Below are 12799 nucleotides of genomic sequence, written 5' to 3'. Positions count from 1 at the left end.
ATTTTATGGTCAGCATAATGTGCCTACAATGTTCTTTCCACTTGTATAAACTTTAATTTGAACATTACAAAGTGTAGCTTAATAAAATTTTATTTTCAGGTTAGCACTGTTGCAACATTCTCTTTCAGCATAACATTTATTAACACAACATTCCAGATCCAAGCAAGCATTCAATTACATGTGCATTTCAACAGGTATCTGAATTATTAAAGATAATCACTTTCCCTTTCAACACATTGAACAGACTGTAAAAAAAAAATGTAAGTCCCCTGTAGTCAAATATTAAATCAAATTTTTTTGCTATAATTTGTCTTTAGCTTTGTGCTTGTGCGCTGGTATTGGCATGCTATAGGAAATTATTCTGTGGAAACTGTCCGGTCTCTCCGCGCTCCATCTGTAAAGTAAACAGATTAGCTGATGTTACAAACTGTGTTATTACAAAATTCCTATGAAATAATAAGTCTACTGCCTAGACTTTCAATGGAAAGACAAAAATGATGAAAGATTATAAAAAAATACAAATAATTGTCTAAATGGGTGTGAACAACATGAGGGTGACACAGTTAAACTTTCTACTTGGACAATGCAGCCACACTGCTCAGTTTAAATATGCAGTAAAATCAGTACTGTTAAGTGTTATTACCGTACCAGCGTAATGTTATGCTAAACTTATTTGATATAAGATTTAGGGATGGGTCACGATTTTTGAATATTCGATTAGTTGATTTAATGACCGATTATCGATTAGGCTGTGCGATTATTTTCGAAGGATGTGAACCGTGCCCGAGCATCTCTTACCCCCAAAGCCCAGTTCGGGTGACTGTGATTGCTCTGTGCTGCGCTCGGACGCGGTTGGTTGGAAGAAGTGGGCCAGAACATGATTCAGTTTAATTAGTGTGCTGTACACCTGCAGTGTGAGCAACCGCGCCAGGGAACTACTGACACGTGCAGCATGATTAATTGAAAATTTTGGAGGGGCAAACGCCATAGAATTATAAAGCAATATGTTGTGAGAGGGTCTCCTGTCTCACCGCATCCCAAACGACTCAAAATAATGAACCACAAAGTTAACAGAATGATGCAGTCCACTAGTGTTCTCAAAAGACCCGGTACTTCGGTACCAAGTCGGTACTAAAAAATTTAAAAGTGACGGTACCAGGTTTCTTTAAGTACCAGTAGTCTTGAGGTCCCGTTCAAACCAGGTTCAGCGCTATGATTTCTGCGAAGCAGAAAACGAAGATGGAATCTCAAAATCCAGTCATGAAAATGAAACTTACATTTTAATATGGACAGTCATGGAATTTGTCAAAGTTAGCATAAATGAATCAAATCAAATCTCCATATGGACCAGTATCTGTAAATGTTAAAACGCAAATGTTGCTTGAAATATGAATCAGTGTTCTGCGCGTCTCTGTGTGTATTAATGAATGGCAGAGACGTGCGGGTTTGTTTACTACATAGACTGAAGCGCATAATTTCAGCATCTGAGCTTCAGAGTTCTCTCTCCATCAAGAGATCTTTTCAGTCTCTCACACATGCAAAAGAGAGCAAGAGTGAGAGTCTTACCACGCTGAATCGAGACGCTATATGTAAACTATTCTTTATTGTCTTTTCCTGTAATGGAGTAAATTTAGAATTATTCATATTCATTTTTGAACAAGCAGAAGACATACCGGTTTCTCCGGTAGTGGGCGGAGCTAATGCGCAAATGGCAATTTTATTGGCTGGCGCTGATCTAGTACCCTCCCCTGTTTTGATTTCAGCAAATCAGTTTGACCGAACGCAGACAACGTGATTAATATTCATGAACCCAGCAGCTCATCAATTCATAGTGCATTGTATATACATTAGTATGATAGTAGAATTAGTAGTAGTATTATCTTTTAATAATAATTACTATGATCTATTACTATTTTTTTTACAGAAACCATCAATGACCAAAAATATCTTAAGCATCACCACCAGTCTTAAGTTCAGTTAAAATGACAAATATGCATTCATTAGGCCTAATAGTTAATTTTTACATAAAGACATTGTGCTAGAAATATTACTATTATTTAGTAAAATGTATGTGATACTACTACTACTGTTGAAATAATTTATAAAACTTTATTTTTTAAAGAAATAAATCACAATATTTCTTCCACGTTTTAATTTTACTAGAAAATCCCCTTTATTTACCAGAAATAAAATGTGTTTACATTTCATAAATTAAAAGACAAATTAAATTTGGGTGAAATTGTTTACTGTTTTTCATAATTATATAAATTGTAGAAAAACTTTTAACCAAAGTGTAAATAAGTAAAAAGAATGGCATTGGTTTTATTTTTAGTGCTAAAAAGTTATTTTTTTTTAATTAGAATATTTTTGTGTTTTGCTTTGGTATGGATAACCGTGGATTTTCACTGGTATCGGTACCGAATACTGAAATTTTGGTACCATGACAACACTGGTACCACTTTGGTACCATGAGAAACTTCCTGTCTCCCACGTAATTCGTGATTACGAGCTAGCTGCATTAAAATGATTTGTTATTTGTTGAAGGACTAAAATGTAATATTCCACTGGTTTGATAACCATAAAATGTTTTTAAACCATTTAAAAATTTGACTCGTTATGTTGATTTTAACAAATGAACATGTTATGTTTTTATGTTCACATAACACGTTATGTGACTATTCGCAAGCTTTTAATTATGGTAAGCTTGGAAATAATATGTAACCTAATATGTTTTAATCTAGGCCTGTAGCTATCGAATATTTAAGTAATCAAGTATTCTACCAAAAATTCCATCGATTAATCGAGTAATCAGTTAAAATGCGTTTTTGCTTAATTAAAGTGCAATATTAATTATGCAAGAGAAAATAAGACTCCTGGGTCTCTTAAAATGAACAACTAAGTTTCCTTTTATATAAAAAAAATATTTTTATTTTTTAAATGCATAGAATGCAATGCATACATCAAAAATAAACATTTAATCACTACCCATTGTTTCTCTGTCTGTACTTGTACTGTGAACAATGACAATAAAGTTATATATAAAGTTAAATTAAGTGCATTTAAGTGCCATTCAATTGGGGTTTTAAATAGATGCACATTAAACACATAAAACATTAATTTAATTAATCTTTTAATTATTGAAAATTAAGCAAACTTAACTTTTCAGTACTAACCCGCAATAACTTAAATAAACCGGACTTTTATTTTGACGGGTTGACATACCTTTACAGTTCTGTGTATGTGATGTGACGCTAGTTTTAATCAAATCAAATGGTCAAATGCTCATGAAGTGATTTTCAGTGCAGTTCTTGAGATGTTCTTCATGTGTTCACGTCCTTATTTAGTGAGACAGCAGACGCTGAAATCACCGCTAGCGTCATGCGTGCTTCCATGTGTTTAATGAATGAAGACGCGCTTCTGCTCCATTCCTTAACAGAGACATGCAGAACATGCAGGATTCATATTTAATTAGACTGTTCCGGCTAAGGCTGAACGATTTGGGAAAATAATCTAATTGCGATTTTTTTCCCCAATATTGCGATTGCGATTTAATATGCGATTTGTTTGGTAAAGATTTTTTTTATCCTCTTTTTTCCCCAACAAAACGTAATGAATTATTTAAATATGACCAACACAATATTAGATGCATTTAGTGTGAAATGTTCTTTCCCATAGGCTGGGCCTATTTGTTATAATTAAATTAAAACATGTATGACTTGAAATAAATGACATTTTTATTGAACTGCTCGTTACAGAAACATCTATGGCTTTGCCACTGTGCATTTCAATAATTTAAACAAAGGTATGCGCACTTTGTAAACACTGTGTACAGCATCTTCTTTTTTGAAGCCAAAATAGTTCCACACCACCGACGTGCTGTTCCTCTTTGAGATTAAAGTCGCAGCTGTGTCAGTTACTGACTGTTCCGTCGAGGCAGAGGCCATTGCGCTACAGGTTAAAGATGAACTGACAGGATGAAAAGTTGTTGCAGCCGAGTTCTCCGCTCTTTCGCTCGCGTCACGTGCCCACCTCAAATCGCGCACGTTGCGATTAGAAAATCGCATTTTCTCATATCGCGATATTATTGCAAATGCAATTAATCGTTCAGCCTTAGTTCCGGCTTAATATTTACAGATATTAGTCCATATTATGATTTGATGTAAGTGCAATGACCTATTTTCGATTATTTCATTCAAAATTTGGCAAATTCCGTGCCATTCCGAGTTAAACTGTAAAATCTGTTTTTATGACTCGATTCCGTGATTCCCTCCACGTTTTCTGCGTTGCGGAAATCATAGGGCTCTAGTTGTGGTATGCCAGCTCTATCTTGCAATGGACACGCGCCACGACGTTCTCTTTACGTTTGCCCGCGCCCTCAAATCAAAACACTGCTGACTCCTTGTGTCTCCTTTCGCTTTGTGGGTGACGTAAATGCGTTGTGTCACATAAAAAAAAAATAATTGAGAAACAACCTGACGTGAGATTTTTAAATAAATTAAAAGAGGCTTCGAGGCAGAGGAATTTGCTTCGATAATTTTTTTAATCGAGTTACTCGAGGAATCGTTTCAGCCCTATTTTAATCGCAATAAGCTTTGGGCTTTGTTACTTTTTATTATAACACAAAGCCTCAGGCTTCTGTCAATTTTAAGATAAAATACAAACAATAAATGTTTTTTACGCTCTTTAATCTGTAGTGAGATATTCGCCTCCTTTCATGCGGCATGCATGTGAATCAAATATTTGCAGCACGAAAATACTAACGGATAAATATTTGAGTGCATGTTGAAAAAAAAAAATAGAACAATTTAATACAAACCAGTGTCTCTTGAAATAAATCAATTTGAGTTTAAAAAATCGTCAGTAAGCCTATTGCTGTTTTTCGTTTTTAACGTGAAGCATGACAGGTGCCACATCCTTTTTTTAAATTACAGGTGTAATATTCAATTTTACTTCATGCAATGTAACATGATTTCATTGTCGTAGTTTTGACTTAATTACTAAAATATTATGACGCTAATCTTTTTTCTTTTTTTTTTGAGAAGGATAAACTGATCAAAACTGCTCAACTCAAGGTCTTGAGCTGGTCGCTTTGTAGGCTATTTAAAAAACAAACAAACTTGAATTTAACACACATAAAATGTTCCAATCATATTTCTGAATTAAATTAATAAAGAATCGAAACGACCAGCCATGTAAGGCTCTATATTAGTTCTCTTGTTTCAATTAAAAGCTCCCCCTCGGTTTTGCCCATATAAGTACTACCTACTTTTTTCATGGCAGGGGACAGAATCTGACAGGGTAACAGAGATGGACAGAGCAATGGCCCGGAGCGTGAAGCGCAGTCTACAGGCCAGCGGGGAAAGGCAGACAAAATCAGACATAATCAGAGGGTAGTGCTGGCAATAACTAGAACTGTGGACATGCTAATTTTCTTTTTATAAAAATATGAAATAGGTTATTGTTATAAATACATATATTACATTTAACATTCAAATTAGTGCCTTCATTCAGGCTGTTCACAACATGTTTTAACGCATACCGTGTTTTATGATATTCTGTTTAACACAATGTGTTTTAAGCCTAATAATCATGTCTGAATTAATCTGTTCTAATCTTAATCTGTAAACTTCATTTAAAAATGCTATGAATGTTCATGCTCATTTAAAAAAAACAGAAATGTCATAGGCTCCTACAACCTTGTGAGCAGTTGATAATAGACGGACTGTTATGTTATTAATTGCCATCATTCGGATTTATATTAATATGCTTTAGCAATCATACAACCATTAATTGGCTTGGGTTAGGATAGACCTTTCTCTAATATATTCAACAGTTTGTTATCATACAGACTGAAAGCCTGAATAGTCTCTCTCCCTCTTTCTCTTTTTATGTGTGTGTGTTTATGCGTGTGTGGGTGCATGCGCAGGAGGGGGGCGATTATTGACCACTAATCGAATAATACAAAGCGATTATCGATTATTACTTTTGCTTGAAATGTACATCCCTAAATAGAATGCAAACTAAGTACATAATAAATATTATTTATTCAAATACATCGTGAATATGGAAACATTTTCATTTGTGTTGAATAAATACATTTAATTGAAATGATTTGTTGGGGAGTGAGGGGAACTAAAATAGCCTTTAGGCCTATTTCTGAATGAAATAATAAGTGACTTGTGTTTTTTTTTCTCTCAAAAAACTAAAAATAAAATAAAAATTATACGAGTAGCATATTTTAAATATGCAGCAAACCTTTTAAAATATTTTTTAAAAAATTACTTTGTAATTTAATTGTGTCAAAATCCCTAAAGGTTGGTTAACGGTTAACCGGTTAAAATGAACATCCCTAGATCAACTATTCAGTAATTTCTGCTGATTTCAGAAAAATGTTGCCAAGTAAATATAAAGTTGTCCTGAACTGTGTCCTACCTAGTGTGTCTTGAAAAGATCTGCTGAGTCTTCTTTTCAGGAAGTAGATCTGCCAGGATATCATAGCTTGAATGACTGATAATGTTCCTGAAGACAAAACACAAAATTAGAGAAATTTAACTCACAATTAAGTAACATTTATGGACAGCTTATTTTTATAATCATGTGTTAAAACATGGCAATGTGTAATTACTTATAGGAATTAAATTTATATTATCTATATATATTATATAAAATATATAAAGATATATATTGAATATCATAAAAAATTTGCCAATATCAAGATTTTTTCATATATCGCCGAGCCCTAATCTGAATCAAACATGACTGGTTCTTAGATGTCATGATGTCATTCTTGTTGGACTTTAGTTGGTTTGTTATTTTTCATCTGTGTATTAATGATTTGATTAATCTAATATTCAATTAGATTAGAAATATAGAATTTATAAAACAAAAGTATAGAATTGCTTCAGAAGACTTAACATTTGTGCTGCTGGTCATTTCTGGTCACCATTACATCTGCATTAATAGCAAATCATCAAAAAATAAAAACAAAAGTACGATGTATTTAAATAACTGTTTTTAACGTGACAAATTACATCTGGTACAACACTAAAGCCCATCAATTTGTTTAATGTGAATAGTACTTACCGGTACTTCATTTCAGGCCCATATTATTGCAGCCTTCTTGCTGCCAATACCACCACACCTTCACTCTCTGCCTTTGCACTGAAAACATTGATTTCAAAGTATGACAGCAATTTGTTAGTATGAATTTTAAATAAGACAACGTGAGGAGCAAATAACTGTAAAATGTTAACTAACGTTAAACAGCCATTACAAACGGTCTTCAGCCCCTTTGTTAAACATTCGGCGGATTTAGTAACTTGATCAGCATCAGATGGGACATTCTAGATGAAACCTACAGATATTCAGTAATACTGAACACAAAGGTTAAAGTGTTTTAATGCAGTGAATGTGTGTTCGCTTTACCTCACTTCAGATTGAGTGACGAGGAGTGACGGTTAGAGATCAGCGTCTCTCTAACGGTAACATTAGTTTGAAAATAACGTTACACTTTGCGGGACTCGTCTTACGCTGTGTTAATGTGATAAATCACAAAAATACTTCTTAATTTACCAATGACGAACTGTTGTGTATAACACTGCATATTTAACACTTAACACCGTTGATAACTTTTATATAACTTAATGGTGCGTTATCACCTTGCTCCTGTGCTAACCTTAGCTAGAGTTACACACATTTTGATAATTAAGCTTGTTAATTTTCAGATAAAGTTGACTTTAGAGTGCTTTAAATGGGATTAAAGAAGCTCGAAATGCTTAACGTTAACGTACCTGTATTTTTTACCATGACCGCGTCGTGTCTCGCGAATAACGTTAATCCTGCTGTGATCCCATCAGCGAGTGAGTGAGTGCGGTCCAGTGTGGATGAGCGGAGTGCACGTGACGTGACTGACTGAAAAATGCGCGCGGTTTTTGAAAAACACACGGATATTATTTTGTCGAGTAAAATAATTATTTTTTTACTCTGTTTGAAAACACGAATTATGTTCATTATTCTTTTAAATATTTTGTGGTCAGCCATTTATACTTAAAAAGAATAGATTGTATGGTAGATTCAATAAATTAATATGTATTTTTTTTAGCTTGAGTTCTGCTTAACCTAAATAGCTTTTGAGTTAAAATCACAAATTAAGATGAAATAATCTTTTACATTTTTGAGTTAAATTAATTAACTTCAATTGGCAAATTTCACTTTTACAGTGTATGCCATTCACGTAATACCCCGAAGTGACTTCAATAAATTCAAAAAGATATATAATTAATAATTATAAATTACATTCAGGCGATTAGCCACCACATACTCAACGTTGTAGTTTCATATTTAAATACATTTATTTTTCTATCCTAATGTATTCCATTGTATTCTATTCATGTTTTATATAGCCTATAAGAAAGAAGTTTCTCTCAACATTATGATAACGTTCATAATAACCTGAAAATATAAGGACATGCTGTTATCATAATATTTTAGGATAACACCATAACAACATTTAGCAATTAATTAATTTAGAAATTACATTAATAAAATTGAAAGCTCTAAGAATATTGTTCTAAAATTGTTTTCTCTCAACATTGGGAAAATTGAGTACAAATAACGTCTTAAAGATGTTCAGATATCATTGTGCTAAGAAAATTATCTATCAACCTTACAAGAACATTAACAACGTTATAAGAACATTCATCAAGTACAGATAACGTCCTAAAGACATTCAGAGAACGTTGTTCTAAGAACGTTTTCTAGTGACCCTATAAGAACATTCATCAAGGACAGATAACATCCTAAAGACGTTCCGGGAACATTGGTCTAAGAACGTTTTCTGTCAACCTTAGAAGAACATCCATCAAGTACAGATAACATCCAAAAGACGTTCCAAGAACGTTGTTCTAAGAACGTTTTCTGTCAACCTTAGAAGAACATTCATCAAGGACAGATAACGTCCTAAAGACGTTCCGGGAACATTGGTCTAAGAACGTTTTCTGTCAACCTTAGAAGAACATCCATCAAGTACAAATAACGTGCTAAAGACGTTCCGAGAACGTTGTTCTAAGAACGTTTTCTGTCAACCTTAGAAGAACATTCATCAAGTACAGATAACGTCCTAAAGACGTTCCGAGAACGCTGTTCTAAGAACGTTTTCTGTCAACCTTAGAAGAACATTCATCAAGGACAGATAACGTCCTGAAGACGTTCCAAGAACGTTGTTCTAAGAACGTTTTCTAGCGACCTCATAAGAACATTCATCAAGTACAAATAATGTCCTAAAGACGTTCCGAGAACGCTGTTCTAAGAACGTTTTCTGTCAACCTTAGAAGAACATTCATCAAGGACAGATAACGTCCTAAAGACGTTCCAAGAACGTTGTTCTAAGAACGTTTTCTAGCGACCTTAGAAGAACATCCATCAAGTACAAACAACGTCCTAAAGACGTTCCGAGAACGTTGTTCTAAGAACGTTTTCTGTCAACCTTAGAAGAACATTCATCAAGGACAGATAACGTCCTAAAGACGTTCCGAGAACGTTGTTCTAAGAACGTTTTCTGTCGACCTTAGAAGAACATTCATCAAGGACAGATAACGTCCTAAAGACGTTCCGAGAACGTTGTTCTAAGAACGTTTTCTGTCGACCTTAGAAGAACATTCATCACGGACAGATAACGTCCTAAAGACGTTCCAAGAACGTTGTTCTAAGAACGTTTTCTAGCGACCTTAGAAGAACATTCATCAAGTACAAATAACGTCCTAAAGACGTTCCGAGAACGTTGTTCTAAGAACGTTTTCTATTAACCTTACAAGAACATTAACAACGTTATAAGAACGTTCCAAAAACATTATTTTAATAACGTTTTGTACTAACATTTACACAACTTTTAAAGAACGTTAGTGAATGTTGTGGGAACGTTCCCTGTTAGCTGGGCTAAAGCTAAACACCTACAGACATCCATTCACTGCACGGCCAGATGTGTGGACGAAGAATTCAAATTTTGTAAAAGGTGAGAGAAACTTTGTTGACAAGCGTCCAGATGTTTTTTTAGTATTCTCTCTCTATATATTATTTCATACTTTTTATATATTAATATGTTTTAAGAATTATTACACTAAAATGCTTTTCGGTATTTATATTTTCACAATTCTTACTTATTTAGGCTATATATAGGCCTATTTGTACTAACAAAGAGTCATTTTGCTAGCAATATGCATGCTAATAAGCAACTAGCTAACAGAGAGAATTTGTGTTAATGATACTCTGTAATTTGCATTGTTGCTACATTATAAAGTGGATAAATGTTTTGTTTTGAGACGCCTGTTTACGGTTGCATTACACTAGAACATTTTAGAAATATTTAAAAACGGATTGAATACATTTTTAAAATACAAAATGTGGCTAATAAGGATACATTTGTATATATTTCTTTAAAAACAATGAGGTTTACGTTTGATAAACTTAAAACTATAGTTTGTCAATTGAAAAAAAATGTAGTTGCTATTATTTAAGAGTTCAAGTTGTAAAGGTGTAAAGTCTAATAGAACAAACAAGAATAATAAAAAAAGAGTTAAAAATACTTAAAAAGCTGATTCAAATAGTTGCCTCAGTTTTGTTGAGGAAAACGGACACAATATTTTTTACAGTGTGGAGGGCCAGAGCCATGCATAGTTTATATTCAACCCTAATTAAACACACCTGGTTCAACTAATACGTTTTTCAGGGTTATTTGAAAGATACGTGGTATGTGTGTTGGAGCAGGGTTGGAACAAAACTCTGCAGAGCTCCAGCCCCCCAGGAATGGAGTTTGACACACCTGCCCTAAATGGACACGTTTGTTGTATATGCATTATAACTGGATGAAATAGAAGCATCCTGATTTGACTTAGTATAAATGCTGAGTCAATGTGTTTTCCTTTTGTTGCACTCTTCAGCCAACTTGAATGACTGTTATGACTCTAGATCTTTTCTCGCAAGAAAATAAATCTTCAAAAGACGTTTGTCTTATACCTGCATTGAAATGGAAAATTGCCACAACATGCAAAAATTGTATGTCCAATGGCTTAGGAAAGTAGAAGCATGGCTTGGCTCTCCATTTTGTGGTATTCGAGGTACTGACATTTAATAGTAATTTTATTGGCAATGGTAATAGTGATGCTTGGCTTACCAAACACCTCAAATTAAAACACTGTTTAGTCCATCTGTTTTCTTGAAACACTATTCCAACTTTCAGAAATGTCATCCTGGTGACAATGGCAAAGCCTGCCACAACACACACAGACACACACACACACACACACACACACACACACACACACACTCACTCACAATATATACACAGGTTCACAGTCAGTCTCAAGAGGTCCCGTGTTATTGTCACCATCTCTTCTCACTCTTTCCCTTTCCAATGACTCATTTCTTACACATATTTGTCACAACTATCTCATGCAAGGCTCCAATCGATATTCTGCCAAACTTCTGGAGGAGGATAAACACAACATCTGCAGGCTGACTCACTGAGAGTTTATCAGCGCTTGCTGCTGGAAGGAAGTTGAGGAAACGTAACTGGACGGGATGCTGACAGACGTCAATGCCACCATTTGAACCAGGGTTTTATACATATATATATAGTACAGACCAAAAGTTTGGACACACCTTCTCATTCAAAGAGATTTCTTTATTGTCATGACTATGAAAATTGTAGATTCACACTGAAGACATCAAGGCTATGAATTAACATGTGGAATTATATGTGGAATTATATACATAACAAAAAAGTGTGAAACAACTGGAAATATGTCATATTGTAGGTTCTTCAAAGTAGCCAGCTTTTGCTTTGATTACTGCTTTGCACACTCTTGGCTTTCTCTTGATGAGCTTCAAGAGGTAGTCACCTGAAATGGTCTTCAACAGTCTTGAAGGAGTTCCCCGAGAGATGCTTAGCACTTATTGGCCCTTTTGCCTTCTGTCTGCGGTCCAGCTCACCCCTAAACCATCTCGATTGGGTTCAGGTCCGGTGACTGTGGAGGCCAGGTCATCTGGTGCAGCACCCCATCACTCTCCTTCATGCTCAAATAGCCCTTGATGCCTTCAGTGTGACTCGACAATTTTCATAGTCATGAAAATAAAGAAAACTCTTTGAATGAGAAGGTGTGTCCAAACTTTTGGTCTGTACTATATGTATGTATATATATATATATATATATATATATATATATATATATATATATATATATATATATATATATATATATATATATATATATATATATATACACATACACAAATTCTAAAAACAATTCTATAACAGCCTCTTCACCACTGAAAGCCAAAATTAGCCAAAATCGTATTATTTTAACTCTTAAAAACACCCAGTTCTCAACCAATTGTCTAATTTCCTCTTGCAGATTGTCTGCTCAGATAATGACCTAAGCCTCCCTGCTGAGACGCTAAAGCTTTCCTTTAGTCACAGATGTGCTTTTTACAGCTAGCACTCTCCTCTTACCCTAATCCAATATTACACTGAAGCATAGGTCAAAACAAGCCTGCATCTTCAAGTCCATCTGAATGCTAAAACACAACAGTGCTTCCATTATAACCCTATGAGACTGAATTCTTGAGTGTTGCACATTATAGGATACATGTTCCAGGATGCAAGTAGATGACTTAACCATTACTCACAGCTGTAATAACCGTCTTCTTGAAGGACCGGCTTTTATTTTCCAATCCAGTTTCCTAGACTCAGTTCCTTTGGTATAATCCAGCACCACAACCCCAATACAAAAGCCTGGCCCTTTCC

The 12799-nt window shown here is 34.5% G+C and overlaps 1 long non-coding RNA gene across 1 annotated transcript; it reads right to left on the bottom strand.

The window, feature by feature from the left end:
• Positions 1-76: 76 nt before the first annotated feature.
• LOC113040133 (uncharacterized) lies at positions 77-7947 on the bottom strand. The gene is made up of 4 exons (XR_003275157.1): positions 7791-7947; positions 7084-7161; positions 6433-6519; positions 77-394 (listed from the first exon to the last, which is right to left on the bottom strand). It is a non-coding gene; the product is annotated as an uncharacterized LOC113040133 (long non-coding RNA).
• Positions 7948-12799: the final 4852 nt, after the last annotated feature.

Source organism: Carassius auratus, chromosome 22 (genome assembly GCF_003368295.1).
Source record: "Carassius auratus strain Wakin chromosome 22, ASM336829v1, whole genome shotgun sequence".
NCBI lineage: Eukaryota > Metazoa > Chordata > Actinopteri > Cypriniformes > Cyprinidae > Carassius > Carassius auratus.
Note: the sequence above shows the minus strand (reverse complement) of the source record. Positions and strands in the feature narration are given on the sequence as shown.